At 35.5% G+C, this 17,463-nt stretch overlaps 1 protein-coding gene across 1 annotated transcript in view; it reads right to left on the bottom strand.

Moving 5' to 3' along the window:
• Positions 1–17,039, bottom strand: part of LOC149570881 (RAN GTPase-activating protein 2-like) — a 51,543-nt gene extending 34,504 nt beyond the window's left edge. Inside the window, exon 1 of the mRNA XM_089812441.1 lies at positions 16,769–17,039. The gene's annotated coding sequence lies outside the window, so the exon portion shown is untranslated. The remainder of the gene's footprint in view (positions 1–16,768) is intronic.
• Positions 17,040–17,463: the final 424 nt, after the last annotated feature.

Here is a 17,463-nt window from a genome sequence, read left to right as displayed (position 1 = left end):
AAATCTTGGTGCCTTGTGTTCTTTTCTGTGTGATCTATTATTTTCTATTATTGGTTATATTTACATGTAATTGTTATTTTTGTCTATGGTTTAATCCTAACAAGAGGTAATGTTATCGACAGAAACAATGCAATAAGTCAAATATGAAGCCATATAAAAAATTTCTTTAGATTCCTTAGCATGGTTAAGTTGGCTTCCCAATGAACTAGTGATTAACTCAACCCAATCTAATATCTATTCTCCTTTTAGAATGATCTCTACATAGTGATAAATCTAGTCTTCAAAAAGAAAAAAATTCATCAAACCTTTAAATTGGTGTAACGAGACCATGAGTTCATGAACATGAGGTTTCATATAGTCTTTGGTGACTATTTTAGGCAAACTTGAAACACCTTTATAGTTTTTCTCTGTCCACTTTCTAGTCATGGTGTTATAGTACTTGTCTAGACTTCCCTAATACTCCACTAAAGATTGGGTAGGAAGGCGGAAAAGGTACATTGAGATAGATGAAAGACTAAGGAAATAGTTTTCTTGGAAATAGATAACACAGGCTCCCCATCTTTGTTCAAAATGTCTTTGGTTCTTACATGGTAGTGGTCAATGCATAGTTAAAGTAAATTAGGACTCAAAAGGGTAGGGGGAAAAGTTGCAGCTTCAACTAGGAAACTTGTCAAAATTTTCATACAACCATTAACTTCATTTTCTCATTCAAGGAAATCTACTTGTAATTTCTCAATCTTGACACCCTCTAAGTTAGTATCAGTAATAATAAGCTTCCTACACTCCAAACTAGAAATATTTCTGAAGAAATGTTGAATAGACTTCATTTTAGACAAGGAAATAGAAGCCAAACACTAATTCTTTCTTTGAAATGTAGAGGATAGAGAAAAATGGGATGGGTTTCTTGTATTCTCACCTATAGTTTATTGAGAAAAATTAGACTTTTTCCTTCACTTTCTACCACTTCTCCTTCAATTCAGCCTTTTGCACAATAAAAAATAAAATGGAAAACTTGTGTTCTTTGGAAAGGAGAACATATAGGTGGAAGTAAGGCCTCATAATGAGGCATTCATGGTGAATTAGTTTCCGCCTAGTTCACATGATTGAAACCCATGACAAGACCTCTTTTTTTAATAATTCCCCTTTGCTACTATATTTGCAATGATTACCTATTTCTGAAAAAACAATATATCTCTCCTTTTGAGTCATGATGACAACCATTCTTGTTTTTTAAATGAAATTAATTAAAATACAAACTCCAATCATTGCTTCCTAGCACCTCAAGTAATGCCTTGAGAACCGAGAATCCTTAGGGAATCATGAGCACTTTTCACCCAAAAACTTTTAGTAGTAAAACCAATTCCAACTGCTTTGAAATTAGGTTCAAAGGGGTTCAAATCAATTCAAAAGAATATGCTCATAATGCTTAGCAAGTCCCACTTGGAGGAAAAATAGTCAGTATCAAATCTTTTAGTTGAACTTTTTTGAACAACTTCAAACCAAGGTTTGAAGAGGTTCAAAGAGGTTCAAGGCATAAGAGACATGACGAACAACACAAGGTAAATCTCCATATGCAAGGCTTGATGATATTTGGGAAATATGAAATTGAGGAAGGCTAGTTCAATAGTTAACTTGGGCATTCTAAAAGAAAATAGAGAAAAACCAAATAATGGCAACAAAAAATAAGGCTAAAAGAGCTTTGACTGGGGACAATGTATGTGAGTACATAGAGAACTTAGAGTATTGGAAACAAAACTAGCACAGGGAAACACCTAAGTAGAAAATGATAGAAAAACAAGGAAAACAAGACAAAAACCCTAAAATGGGGAATATACATGATCAAGACTCCTTTGATGAATTACATTTTCAATAATTTCAGGTCCTACCCATTGTAGCTAAAGGCCAAACCCATGCCATTTGGGTATCTCAAGTGAAAAGCATTTGGACCAACAACTTATGTAATGATAAATGGTCCCTTCTACAAAGAATCAAATTTTCCATATATTCCTTTAGGCTCTCTCCTTTTGTCCCATAAAAGAACTTCATCTCCTTTCAGAAAGTTGCGAGGTCTGGCTCTCATGTCAAAAATCCCTTTTACCTTCATTTGATGCTCAGTAATATGATCAACAAGTTTATCCCTTTCCTCTTCCAACTTGTTCAAATACATCACCCTTTTCTCTAAAGTGCCTTGGAAGAAGTCATCCTCTATTACATACTACAATTTTGTGGTGGACAATTCCAGAGGCAAAGACACTTGGGCACCTACTCCATACACTAATTCAAATGGGGCCATGCCAATAGTTCTTTTAGGAGTGATCCGATCAGCCCATTATGCTTCATACAAATTTTTGTGCCAATCGTGGGCATTATTAGCTATCGATTTCTTCATTATGGCAATCATGGCCTTGTTACTAGATTCTGCCTATTCATTTCCTTGAGGAAAATAATCTGAGGAGTGAGCTAATGATATGCCATGTTCATAATAGAAAAGGGAGATCTCTTCAAATGAAAAATAGGTTGCATTATCAACCATTATCTTTTGAGGAACCCCAAACCTAACAAATATGTATTCAACTATGAATTCATACACCACCTACGAGTTGGCCCTCTTAGTTGGTATGGCCTCCACCCATTTGGTGAAGTAATATGTAGTTGTCAATATGTATACATGGCTAGCACTAGATGGAGGATTTAATGGCCCTATGAAGTTGATACCCCATTATTGGAAAGATTATATGGCTTCATATTATATGGTGTTATTTGTATTGTAAAAATCCAATTTAAACAAGAAAGGAAACACTTCTCTAAAGGGGGAAATCAAAACAACTCCTACCCCTAATCCCAAATTAGAGCAAGTGCCATCAAATTCAAAAATCCACAAGATGTCCTCATAGTCTTCTGTATTATCCTCCTTGGATTTATCATCAACCAAAATGACATAATTTCCAAAATGACATTCTTGATATAATATTTGGGCTTTTGGATTATTTGAGGCCACCACCGTGTAATTTTATTCTTAGGTTTTGGTTCTAGTTTTATCTTCTTTTTTCCCACTGTGATATAAGCCTTAGACCAATCCATCTTGATCTCTCCATCCATATCTTTGTAGAAGGTTCTACTTAGCAACATCCCATAACTAGCTGATATGTTAGCTACAAATATGGCTGGTTTCGGCCTCTTATTAGAGCAAGCACAAAGAACTACTTGTACATCTTTCACCTAGCCAAAAAGGGGGACTTGCTTTCTATCCATGGAATGGAAACCTCCATAAGTTTTAGTGAGGTCCAAGCTAAGGGCCTTAGCGATAGGGTCTAGCATAATATTTTCAAAGGATTTTGAATCTATAATACGATTATTGATCTTTTGTCCATTTAGCAACAAAGATACATAGAAAGGATTAGGTTTCCTTTCTTCTACTTCTCCTTCTATGGCATTAACAACTAGCTTCGTATTGGGGGAACACTTTGTATATTTTTCAAACACAAAATCTAGTTTCTTCAAAGATATTTGATTTTCAATCATGTGGTTAGCGAATTTGGCATTAGTAAGAAGTCCTCCCTTCACATACTGAACTAACTTATCCAACTCTTTAGGGTTCATTCTTAAGTACTCTGCTGGAGAAATGGATATGGAAGATGATTTACAAAAATCTACAATGTCAAAAGTAGACATACCAATGGTTGTTTCTTTCCTGGATAATATCTTGAAATATGCTTTCTTCGCTAGATCACCATGCATGTGGTCCTTTCCTTTAGAACTTCATGCGGTCATATTAGTTCTAGGATAAGACTTTTAATTTCTTTGGTTCCTAGTCATGATAGTGCAAGCAGGATCTTGGAGTGTCACAAAAGCATCTCCTCCTCTTTCTAAGTTAGATTTGTATTTAAGAAAATAAGTGTTTGCATCCTCACTTTTTTCCTTTTCATTTACAATTAGTGATTCAGTGCTAAGAGCACCTTTTACCAACTAATCACATCTTAACCAGTTTGTGCAAGTTTTCCCATCATGATCCGTAGTCAGATAGAAGGAAAACATAGTCTCCTTAGGTACTCCTTCGATTTGCAACCCTAGCTAAGGATCTATCAAGGATGGGGATTTGCGATGACCTTGGTGTTGCTGACGTCTATTAACATCTTGATAGGGGGATTGGTAAGGACCATGAGGTCTATTCTATTGGCTTTTCAACATAGCTATGTCATTCATTAACCTCTGCATGAAAGGTTTATGGGGGTAGAGGTAGAAGTAGGCCTAGAGGTTTGAACATCCCTTCTCCATTTACCAACAATAATGAATGCATCTTCTAAATGGATATCCAATCTTTGAGTGGCTACTAAGTTAGCGACTGAATCTTTAATGAGGTGAAAAGTCACATCTGGGGAAACTGCATTAACAAAGAATATCTTTTGATTTTCTCCATTAGGTCTAGAGGAAGTTGGGATTCTCTCAACCAACCTATTGAACTTTGCTACAAATTCCCTAATGGGTTTGTGCATTTCCTTCTTCAATTGACTTAGCTGAAGTAACAAGGAACATTCATTGTCAGGGGTTTGAATCTATTTTCAAATATTATTTTCATATCATCCCAACTAGTTAAAGAATGTTGGGGTAGATGGTTGAACCAATCAGTGAAAACATTGGTTAATGTTTGAACAAACAACCTAATAGCAATTTCTTGGGTAGGAACACTTATAACTCCACAGGCTGTATGAAAGGCACTCAGGTGATCGTCTATAGAAATTTTACCACCCCCACTAAACTTGGGTAAAATTTTGGTTGCACCTTTAGGCAATGCGGTAGGATTGACCCCAAGATTCAATGAGCCTATATTCTGCCCCCATGGTTAGTTGACAACCATGTTTGGTAGTACGAATTGCAAAGGCTAGATGTTCAGATGAGAAGGGACTAGAGCTTTCGATGGAAGCAAAGATTGTATCAAAGGCAAGAGAGGGGAAAGTTTGGTGGGAGAATTGGGTCTACTATATGATTTAGTTTTCTTCTTCTTTGGATCATTAAAATTGGGCAAAAAACTCAAGTTCTTTAAAGGTTCAAAATTTTCATCTAAAATGTCGCTTTCTCTTTTTCTTCTCATGTACCTCCTTTTAGCCAGGTCTACTTCTTGTTTAAGGTCTCATAGGGGGTCGAGCAAGTCTATTTACTACAACTTCTTCTTGAACTTCTAGCACATCTCTCAAAAGTTTAGAATGCTCTTCTTCTCTTTCAAGAACATTCAATGCTTGTTGAAATTGTTGATTATTTTGGTGTAATGTTCAAGTAGTAGAGGTTAAATTAGAGATTATGTCTTCGTGTGTGTTTTTAAATTTGAGATTAGGCTACAAAACAAGAAAAAAATCATCATCTGGTAGGACCACTGTAATTCATTACTACTTCAAAGGGCTTAGTCCTTTTTCTCTAGGGACTCTCCTTAGTAGAGTCACAAAAAATCTGTTAGTGAACAAATTGTCTTTTTTGATTAAACAATAAATCTACTTTATGCCCAAAACTTGGAAAATCCAATAATATTCACAATAGTTGGGAAAACATAATATTTATTTGTTTCCCTCTACATTTATAGGTACAACTCCCTTTACAACGATTTATCAATAAGCTCAAAAGAAACCAACAATAACTAAATATGCACTTTTACCAAAAAGTCCATAAGGATCACTCACGTACTCTTAGGTATTGAGGTAACAATTTACATACTCATTTATATAAAATAAATGAAAAGCTCATATGTCCTTACACCTACAATAATCTAACTACAATCTAAACACACCATAATTTGGATTAATCATGCAAGAAAATAAATGAGAATGGACCACAAAGAAATAGTAGTAGATATTACACGTGACTGATTATCATAGCTCACAAAGTAACCACAATCAAATTGCTTCAAACACCAAGTTTTAAAGCACAATAAAGGTGACACACACACACACTCAAAAGCTTCCTTAGCACAAAGTCTTTTGAAAAGCATATATATATATATATATATATATATATATGTATGTATGTATGTTCTGTCTATCTATGGCTATTTCTATCTAATTAACTTGAAATAGTACTAACTTTATCAAAGTATATTTTTGCCTTCTAATAATCTAATCCCTAACTAGTTAAATGCTCCACATTTATAGCTTTTACATATCTGAAAAGGCCTCCATTAAAGCCCAACCTTTCGGTTAAAAATAGTTATGAGCAACAAAGGAAATTTTTGAAACAATTGCAAAACAAATAAACAGAACTAATTCAACTAAAGTTCATCATAAATTTTCTTTCTATCAGCCACAATTTGCTTTACTATCTTTGAGCTCTTGAAGGCATTCATGAATTCCTACATTGCATGAGAGTATGGGTTTTTCAGGCTCAACAATTTGGACCTGAAAGCATCCTTCTGCCATTTGAGTTCCTTAATCCTTTGGCTTTGCCATGGCATGAGGTTCTTATTCAGATACAACATCAATTTGATGTTTTCTAGTATAGTGAAGTCGCCAAGAGTAGATGTATCATTGTCTTTGATTTTTGTCACATCATCATTGAACTTTCTTGTTAAGGCCTCAGAATCCATATTTCCATCTTCAAATTGTGAAACCCTTATGGGATTAACAACATGCATATCATTTAGGAGCTCTTTGTGCATCCGAGTGATCTCAGTTTCCATTGATCACATTTCCTCAATTGCTTCTCTATAAATGGACTCCTTCCAACCCATATTACTCTTCAAGATGAATAGCATGCATGAGTCCATAGTTTTCATGGGATTTTCACTAAGAAATTTTAGTACTCTTTATTTTTTGACCTCATTAACCTAAAACACAATGGCTTGGCATCAATTCTGATCAGCTTCCCATACCAGCATGAGGGTTTGAATCTCACCCAAGATGGTGAGCACTTGGCATGTAAATTAGATTAATAGTTATGTATTTTTCTTCATTAAAAAAAGATTTCAAATAATGCTTGAAAAATGAAAATTGAGATAATTTATATGAATGTATCATTGTATACTAAAGTTTGCATATGTAATAATGTGATGATGTAGATTCAAATCCAAAATCAAGACATCATCACATGAAGATTCAAGCTCAAGTCAACAAGTTGGCTAGGTGGCTCTAGAGGTGGCCCACCTTCAAGAGGTTTTGCAAAAATAGGGTAACATCCCATGTATGATTACTAGAGTGTCACCAAATTCCACTTATGTCAACCACACTCTACCCTCCTCTGCCTACTAGTCCCAAGCTTTCGACATCTCAAGCTTCTTTCCACTTCTCTGGTGGCAATGATGATGGCTAGCATTGTTGCTTTGCTTCTCTAGTGTGCCACAACTCTGGCTAGTCTTTTGTGGCTCTGACGATGCCCCCACCTACTATTGTTTGGTCCGCTCTTGGTGAATTTTCATGGTCTCTTGCCACTTCTTCCAAAGGACTTCCTCACATGACCTTTGCTATTTCATCTCCCCAAGTTGAGGAGGAAAAAGAGAAAGATGACATGTGGGCTATCCCCGACAACATTCTCCTTGCAAGGTTAATGACAATAGATTATAAAACCATATGTGATTGTATATATATGTGAATCAAGCAAGTAGGTAATTGATTTGATATGGTCTCAATGTTCTATGTAATTTTATTTTATTATTGAATATGCTCACTCCACAATGGTTTGTGAGAGGGGGAAGGAAGTCCAATAACAAATTTTATAATTATTTGTTCAAGACTAACATTCATTGATGCAAGATTCCGTCTTCCAATAACAAATGGCAATGTTCTATAGCTACTTCGGAAAGATGTCTCTTGGTGATGGTATTTTTAATTATGATATATTCATATTTTAAAAATGTTTATATGTAACACCTAGCTTAAGATTATAGTAAGGTGAAAGTGAAGTTGGTCTTAGATCTTAGTTAGGATTAGTTCTAGCAACAATTTAAATATAATAAGGCCCTCTAATCATTTAGATCCATGACAAGACCCTGTAATCACTTTAAAATTACTACATTTGTTCCCTTCTTTTATCCCCTTCTTGATTAGCTACCAATGCAAATTCTTTAATTTTCTAAAATTGAATGCAATTACTAAAACCATGCTTAGTTCCATCTCCATTCGTATTGGAATTTCTCCCAAAGTCCTTGATGAAACAAGAATTGCCTTTCGGTATTTCCCAACAATAATACTCATTTTACTCCATTTTACTCCATGTCCTCAGCCCACAGGCAAGCAACAAGTAGTTTATAACCTTGAATTTAGTTCAAAAAAGTACTTGGTTGAATTAAAAACCGCAATTTAAATTTCCTTAAAAAATGACATTAGGACATGGTCAAGATAATGAAGCAAGGCATCACCATGCAAAAGACTACAGTTGAAATCTTGGTAGGGCATAGAGCTATAATATTTTTAGATTACCAAAATTCTGTCATCATTTTTATTGAGGAAGTGTCCATCCTGCTAGCCTTGAGGATTATTTTAGCAAGAGCAACCACTTGATAAATGAGATCAAAGAGTACTGTAATGATTGATATTAAACCTAAGGTGTGTTTTTGCCTCCCAAAACAAATATCACCAGGAAAGGAGGCATGCAGTGGCCTAAAATATTAACTGCTACCATTAAAATTGACAACTAAAAATTCAAATTCAGAAAATGAAAGATTTGTTTTTTATTTAAATGCAGAGAATATGTAAAATGCATCATGTTCTGACAACATATCAGTAGTTTGATATATTTTATAAAACCACAATATATAATATAAAGAATGCTAACCGAGAACATTTGGCATTAGCTTGGTCTATAGTGGAAAAACTAGTGGAAGAAAACATGTGATATATTATAAAATTATTATGAATCTATGCACATCAATTCAGCATCAAACGATGTGAATCTACTATCTTCAGATGCATACTAAAAGGCACTTCAAGAAAAATTGCAAAATGTTCAAGAATTACATGCTTTATGCCAATTGAATCAGACCTGTGCTACTTTAAATTTCAACATATTTCAATGATCAACACTGGCTTTCCAGCATATTCCAGGAACTTTGTAGCTTGACACAGTTTATTTTTTATCAACAACATTATATGACTAAAATGTTTATGAATGAATTTTTAGCTTTGCCAGAGACAAGATTTCCCTCACATTATTTCTCATTAATACATCATCACCATCACCATAATGCATAGGGCCAACTCACTCTAAGACATAGGACCAATTGGCCCTAACACAATCTGATGAGAGAAAATCTAAAAATAAAGAGTGCACATGTCTGATACCAAATGTTTGGACTATGATGTGACATCTAATAGACTACAATTCTAACAGAGGCCTACACAACTAAGAAAAGAAAGGAGAATGTTATATTATTAAATTGATCTTAAAAACGTAGAAACTGATTAATATATTCAAATTGTTTTGGAATTCTTTCCCCATGAGTATTCTGTCATCGCATTACATATCATGGTTCTTACCACTTCTTAAATCTGCCTTTGCTATGTTTGTTTTCTTGATATTGCAATTTCTAAGGATGATCCAATGTGTTCCTTCAATTTTGGGAAATAAAATAGCTTGCCATTTCCTATAGGTTGGTGTAGCCTTGCAACAAATTACTTTTTCGATAGATAAAGCACATGTTTTTCTTTTTACATTTATTTCCGATAGCCTCGTTGGACTTCTTAATGTTGCTTTGTAGTCGTTGTGCATCATGAAGTATTTTTGTTGTTCAAATTGCTACAGTATTTGTGTTCCATGAGGAAAACTTGATGAATGAATATGTGGTAGAAGCATTTGAGGTGTCAGTGAAAGTATTGTGTAAATTATCAGTAGCTAAGCCTATGCATTTTCAGCTATTGCAATGCTTTGTTTCCTTTTCGCGCTACATTCTTGATAGCAGTAGTAGGCTGGTTCCTTTCAGGGCAACACCGATCTCTTTTGTTTTTTTTGTGTGATAATCATCACAAGCATAAAGTGAAACTTATATCAGCATAACCCGTACCACTTCTGTCGTTTCGAAACATATTTCTACTCTTTATAGTTATAGTCGTATTAAAATTTAGTGTAGGACTGTAACCCCTCTATGTTCTCCTATGAGGTAGCTGTAAGTTCTAGTCTTTTTCTACCGTTTATGCCATTGTTTATTTTTCCACTTATCAATGTACCATATTACTGATCAAGGAAACATGTCCACATAAAACTTACAACTCAGATGGAGGAAAACATCTTATGTTAATGACAAAAGTGGGTCGATTGGATTTTACCTCTGTAGTTATTTCATAATCTAGATCCATGTATTCAAAAATTTTCTAGTCAAAGTCTAGTTTGCATACTTTCGTTCCACTGTGAAGCCTACAAATTTATCTTGGTAGAGTCGACAACTAATAATGTTTGGTACTTGACAAATTATATAATCATTGCCATTTGCCTTGCTTTCAAATTCCATGTTTCGGAAATCCCTATCCAAGAAGGGCAAGTCTAGGAACTTTGGTGAAGGCATAAAAGAGAATCCTTTCAACTAAATGTCAGAATATCAGTCAGACTAAAATTTTGTTGAATTGTAATATAACTATGTCTAATTTACCATAATAGAAACATTTGTGAGAAAGATATGCTTTATGGGAACAATCTATAAAGAGTTTGTGCTGAATTGTTGTCAGTGATTATGTGACTATTATTCCCAAGCTTAGATAATTGTTTGATTAATCTGTGATATGTGTTTTATTTCACCACAGTAGTTGCATGAATCACAAGTGATTCTATCTATCTCCTTCCATCATTATTTTTGTGGTTTTATCGTGCATCTTGAATTACACTAAATGTATTATTTGAGTTATTTTTTACTGAAATACATTCAATATTATGAAATGATCCCATATCTTAGCTTTTGGAAAGTGTATTCCTTTACTCCTCTTAGTTTTCCTTGTTTAGACTTCCTCATTGCTGGGGTATGTATTTTTCATGTCAGGAATGATTCTCAAGAAGCTTAACAACTAACTGGTATGGTGATAAAGCACTCCTACTGTAACTTTTTACTTTGTATTTCTTGAGCAGGTTATGGAGCTCCTCTCAATAAGGTCATCGTGTTCAAATTATTTCACTAATCTTGCAACCAGAAGATGGTGTCTTGGGTATGTCATTTGGTCAGTTACTTAACTAAAGGAGGGGTAAATTTTTTATTGAATACTAAAGAGAGTAGAACAACACAAGAAACAAAGAGAACTATAGAGCTTTATCCTGGTCCACAACTTGAACCAACATCTAAGATAAATCAAGGGGAAGCATCTTATGATCAATAATGTTCCAAGCCAGCCCATGCTCAGAGGCCCATTTAGTCAAACAATTAGCCACACTGTTCCACTCACAAGGGATATGCATAAAAGACACAAAATCCAGATAATTGCATAATTGAATGATCTACTGAATAACCAGAGCCAAATGCCAATCCACATGCACAAAGTTCCTTCTATTTAATAAATTCACAACTACCTACGAGTTAGTCTCATAGATAATTCTTTTCCAACCACATTGACAACACTGTTCCACTGCAACCAAGATAGTCAGGGCTTCCATGAGGTTATTAGTATGGTAACGCTTGTATATAGAAAATAGAAACTAAATATCACCAGAACTATCATGCCTAACTCCCCTATACCAGCTGGTTTAGGATTTCCTCAAGAAGAACCATCAGTGTTGATTTTAAGAATACCCGACTCAGGAGGAGACCAATGCCCCTCACAATTAACATGCTGAGAGTGTCACCTAGCTCTATTCCCAAAGAAGTTGTGGGGGACCGAGGGAGTGCTACCCTGAAGAGGAAAGGAAAGGCATGAGTAAATACCAACATCTCTAGGACCCAAACCTCTACCAATGTCACATTTAGCTAAGAGTGTTTCATGAAGAGAATTAATAATTTTCCCCCACAGGTGCCTGATCTCAAACTGCACATCATGAAAGATCCTCTTATTCCTCTCAAGCCAAACATGCCATAAAATAAGGGAAGGGCAAATAGTCCAAGCAACTTGAAGAAAAGAAGTCTTGAAAGGGGGATGGCCCAAACGGTCTTAGAATTTAGATAAAGAGGAAACATGCCAGCACGTGCATCCCCACACACTCCACCAGAAGTGCCAAATCTGTTAGACAAAGGGGCATTGGAAAAAAAGGTGAAAAATAGTCTCTTCACTAATGCAACATAAAACATTGCTAAAATTTGTCAATTGTAAGTTTAGAACATACTGGTTTATCTTCTTTTGTCATGCATGTATTTTCTTTCATTTCAATTGAAAGGAATATATATTATGTTGACTGGTCAATATACATATCAATCTTAGACTCATGTAGACCTTTGCAATTTTAGAAGAGATTCCTGAGGTGACTCTTGTTTTGTAGGTGCAGTTCTTAGAAAATTGCAATCTGTTATTTGGTAAAAAATTCAAAACCCCCATGATTTCCGACCAGCATATTAGATCAAGGATCTCAAAATCAAGCTCAAATCTGTGATTAAAACTGAAGTTCCCAAACATGTTTGACTTGACCTCTATGCCTTTAGCAATCATTCAAACAAGATAGAAATCCCATCTGAATCCGATGAAGAAAACACAACAAATGCAACAAAAGTTTTTATTGGCATGGAAAATGTTTTAAGGGTTTTAACAAAGTTTTAAAGGTGTTATTGAGAAATTTCAAAAATAAGTTGAAATCCAACATTGCCTCAAAAATTACAAGAATAAGCCGGTATCAAACCTTGTCTTGAAATAGAACACCAAAAACTCTATGCTTGCGAGCATTAATCCACCAGAAGCACCAATTCTATGAAAGATTAGTATCGTTTGAATAAGGAGTTTTTTTTAATTGACTGCAACCAATAAAGTTTGATTGCAGGCAATAAGATTAGTGCATGAGGCAGTTATTTGGATTTTCAAAATGTCAAATTGTGTATTGGAAAGAGGGCTGTGGTTCTTTGGCAACACTTGCTTATATTTAAGGTGTTTATGAAAGATAGTAGCTAGCAACAGGTTTGTGCTTGTCCTTCTCAACCAAAGGACGGTTTATGCAACTCAACATGATCTACCTAAGCCTTTGACATGTAGCTACGCATGTCCTTCTGAACTAAAGGATGGTTACTCCTGAGTCCTATCAATGCAACTCGGCATGATCTACCTAAACCTTTGACATGTAGCTACAGATTTCATAGTAAGTAGTGAAACTAGTAAAATATTTCCAAATAATCCCCATTGACTGAGAAAATGAATTCCTGTATCAATAGATCAACCACCATTTGTTATCTGACTCAGTGCCACTGTCAGTGAGACCCTCTTCTCTTAATTCATATTGCACCGTGCCAAATCTTTATATGTAAGTACATACTCATCCTTGTTACTGCTTCTCAGCAGATCTTTGACAGTCGCAATTTCTTCTTCACTAATGACATTCTCAGAAATATCAAGACAATTGAAATTGGGCTTTTTTGCAACAGCTTCTGCAGCCGCCTTAGCCCCAATTACAGTCATACCATTTACACTCAAATCAAGTTCTTCTCGCTGCTCATGACCTTTCGAAATGGCTTTGCATATTACAACTGATCCTTCATCCTCCATTTTATTGTCTTCTGCAGAAAACATGGTCAGCAGGTTCTTTGCAGCAAGGCATTCTGCTAAAGCTGGAGCTGCTTTTGGAGTGATACAATTTCCTCCAACAATAAGAACTCTTAAATATGGAGCTGTATTCTTCAGGCCGCGGGCAATAGCAATCATCCTTTCATCCTGAAATTTCATATTCATTATGTTAACTTGTGTGAGACATAGATATCCAGAGATGACTGGTCTCACTGCAAGTCCGCACCTATTAGATTCTATATCAAACATTGCTACACTGTTGCCTTCTCCAAGAGATAGTACCACATCTGTACCATCCCACATGCCAAGGTTGTTGTTTAGTGAGAACTTGTTATCCTCCAGAGCAACCCATTTGTCGTTTTCTGAGAAATGGATATCCAGCGGCCAGCCTTAAACATCACACACTAAGGAAGAAATTAAGTCTGGAAAAGTAAGTCAAACTTTGACTATTTAACACTTTTGTACTAGAAATCAAGCCTTAGTGTGTGATGTTTAAGCCATTGATATCCCAGAGCAATGCATTTTTTAACAAGCTCAAAAAGGGTCTCTGCTGAATCGTTTTCTTTTCGGTAGTAAATAAAATACAAATCGTCGATCCTTTCAATAGAGGGAAGAAGCTCAAAAATGGCTCTAGTGGCTTATACTGAAATGTTGCTACTCATTTTGACTTTCAGGTTTTCCAGCGCTTTCTGAGATTTCAACAGTTGCGTAAAAGCTTCGACGCCCTTCTCTCCCATTTCCCTTAAATCAAGAATCAAGGATCTCGGCATGCTCCCTTCTAGAGCAGATGAAAATTCTTGCATAACCTCAAGTGCCTCATCCTCAGATCTTCCAAAGAAGAAATGTTCAAATTCCACATCTCTTAAAGTTTTTCAAACTTTCAACAGGGCTCTTTTGGCAACACGGGTTGGCTCCACTCCAAAACTATGGTTGCAAAAATGTATCTTGGTGTATGATTTCCTGGCCTCTTCCAATGGCCTTAGGAGCTTTATGTAAAGAACCAGCTAGACTAACTTTGCCACATGAATTTCAACCGGAAAATGCGGAAGAAACTATTCTCAAAAGTGGAAAAGACACACTATTCGTTACAAAAGATAAATAATGCATTATTAAAATTGATCATCATAAATCCTTGTACATACATCATGTCGACGTACATCATTTCTGTTTAGATCTTCCAGCTTACAACTTCTTAATAGTTACATAAAAAAAGTACAATTTGCTGATCCATAACAGTTACAAGTTACCCTTTTTGAAAGAGCATCAAATTTACAGCTGAATTTAATGAGTTACAATGTTATAAATAAGTACATCTCAAATGATGAGTTGGGCAATCAAACTGAGATGACATTCCAAATAAATAAGTACATCTCAAATGATGAGCTGGGCAATCAAACTGAGATGACTTTCCAAATAAATAAGAACATCTCAAATGACGAGTTGGGCAATCAAACTGAGATGACTTTTCAATGAGCTCTCCAGTGGTTCCAGTCTCCAAAAGTTGTAGGACGTCTCCCACCTGCTTCCCGAGACAAAAGTGTGGCCCAGGCGCTTTAACCTTGCCAACCACGGAGTGAAGTACTCCCTCGGGACTCTTCCTGACACGAAGAGTTCCCCGACCCTAGCACGAGAAACCTAGCTGCTCGAAACAAGATGGGTTGGATGTACCTGGTGCAACCGTGTAACATTTCTACATTGCAACCATGTGCCTAGTAGTCTAAACATGGAATGTAGCTGGGAAATAAATAACTACATATCTACACATATGTAGCAAAAGAAAAGAATTTCAAATAGGTATAACCTTGTGTCACATATACAGTATTTGGAAAAGTTAAAATGGCTTGGCCAAGCACTTTCAAAATCCAGAATTACCTGTAGAAGAAACAATAATAGACATGTATCCATTCTACAGCACTGGCAGATAGGAAAACTAAACATGAAGATATCCACCTATCTATCCCATAAATCGCTACATTACACCTGACATGAGGGGATATACTTATTAATGCTACCAACAAGTTTACATATAAATATCAAAGTTATCGCTCAATATTAGCCAATCATAGTACTACTGAAAAGCTATGGTTACATGGTTTAGTCAAAAAGTGCTGAATCATCCAAAATACTGCGTTCATGTAAGATTTGGAACAACATTTCCAAGGACATTGATTAAGGAAATAGAATTTAGTAGGCTCAGACTGATGCAAGTGGTTGATGTTTACATAAAGTTCCAGTTGCTCATAGACCAAGGTTAGTCTAAACTGTAATGCAAAGAGTAATGTTCAGAGGTTATAGAGTTTTCAACTTAACACTTATCCTAAAAGCGGTAATAATCTGAGAATAACAAAAAGGCTACAAACACGCATTCATTGTTATAAGAATAATCCTCTAGCTTTTCAGTTGCGTTGAACTTCAGTAATGCAGCCAAATAAAGGAAGTTCAGCATATTAAAATAAAACATAACCAGCTATGTGGATATAGAGGAGGCCCTACAGAGTTGCAGACAACATGACTTCTCCATTTAAAGATTAATTCCTCCAGTCTATTAAGTAACAACAGTAAGACTGTAACATCACAGTTACGTTTAGGAAGTACTAACCTTTTCCAGTCAAATAATAATGTACTCACAGCAAAAGTAAAGGGTGTCTACTCCTAATATTACAGTTCTAGTATAATGTTTTTGGAAAGTACAACAAACATCAGAGATCAATCCATTTAACAAGGACTTCCATAATTAAGAAAAGAACTAATCTAACAGTATTACGTAGTGTAGTTGGTTATCACGTCAACCTAGCATATTGAAAGTTCTGGTTCAGTCTGGGAGGCACCATTATACTATTGTGGTCTGATCGAATATATAAAAGAACACACACATGAAAGGAATAAGCAGCGGCAGAATTTCTTTAAGGTATTTTGGTTGTTTTTCTCAGTTTCGCTGCCATTGTCAAACCCCAATTTTAGTTCTCATTTACTGGTACAGTTTTAAGAAAAGCTTAAAAACCCTCCTTTCTTTTAAATCGAAAAAAAAACTATGACACTAAAGGCTGCGTTCTAAAAAGATCACCAAGAAATGTGAAAAACAAAGTTTATGATTACACGTTTTTATACATTAAGCAATTCATTTCAAATGTTACACCCGCAAATTGAAAGACATGGGCAAGGAAGACATAAGGAGGAACCTGAATGGTTATATGATGGTCTGAAATGCTGCTGCCAGATTGATGCTCTTACAGTCTGGTCCTAGACTATTGCCTTGACTCCATGGCCTCCAATCTGCCACTCCCGACCTCCTTCTCTGTCCCTTGCATTTTGCTCTGTGCTGCCCTGTGTTTTTCCCCAAACGAAAACCCATATTTACACATTCATTTCCCCCATTCGATGGTAACTGACCTAACTGTCCCTTGCGTGTTAGTTTTATGGGATCATCTCAACACTTTGTTATTTAAAATTTTGTTTTCACAAGGAAAAGCATATATATAAAGTCACTTTGGTTATATATATATAAAAAAAAGATAGTAAAGAACGCTCCTAAAGAGTCTTAGTGTTTTCCACAATATATCCCATTAACATTAGATCAAACTCTTCCGTCATAGATTTATATTCACCTAATTCAAAATCTCTTATTTAAATAAAACGTTATTTCCACATTCATTCTAATTTCTAAAAATTAACATAGTAATACAAGTAACAATATTCTAACATCATATAAATCCTAGGTGAAGTGTGTGTGGTTGCATGGTCATCCGACACATCCCCTCCCAGGAGGTTAACCTTCTCTACCTCGACCACACTTCCGTCGTAACAATCCCTGCATCCACTCAAACACTCATAACCATAACAAGAAGTCAGTATCGATCATTATTAACAACTTATT

This window comes from Cupressus sempervirens, chromosome 2, assembly GCF_028749045.1.
Source record: "Cupressus sempervirens isolate cs-2001-9-10 chromosome 2, ASM2874904v1, whole genome shotgun sequence".
Lineage (NCBI taxonomy): Eukaryota > Viridiplantae > Streptophyta > Pinopsida > Cupressales > Cupressaceae > Cupressus > Cupressus sempervirens.
The sequence above is the reverse complement of the archived record's forward strand: the minus strand, read 5'-3'. Positions and strand labels throughout refer to the sequence as shown.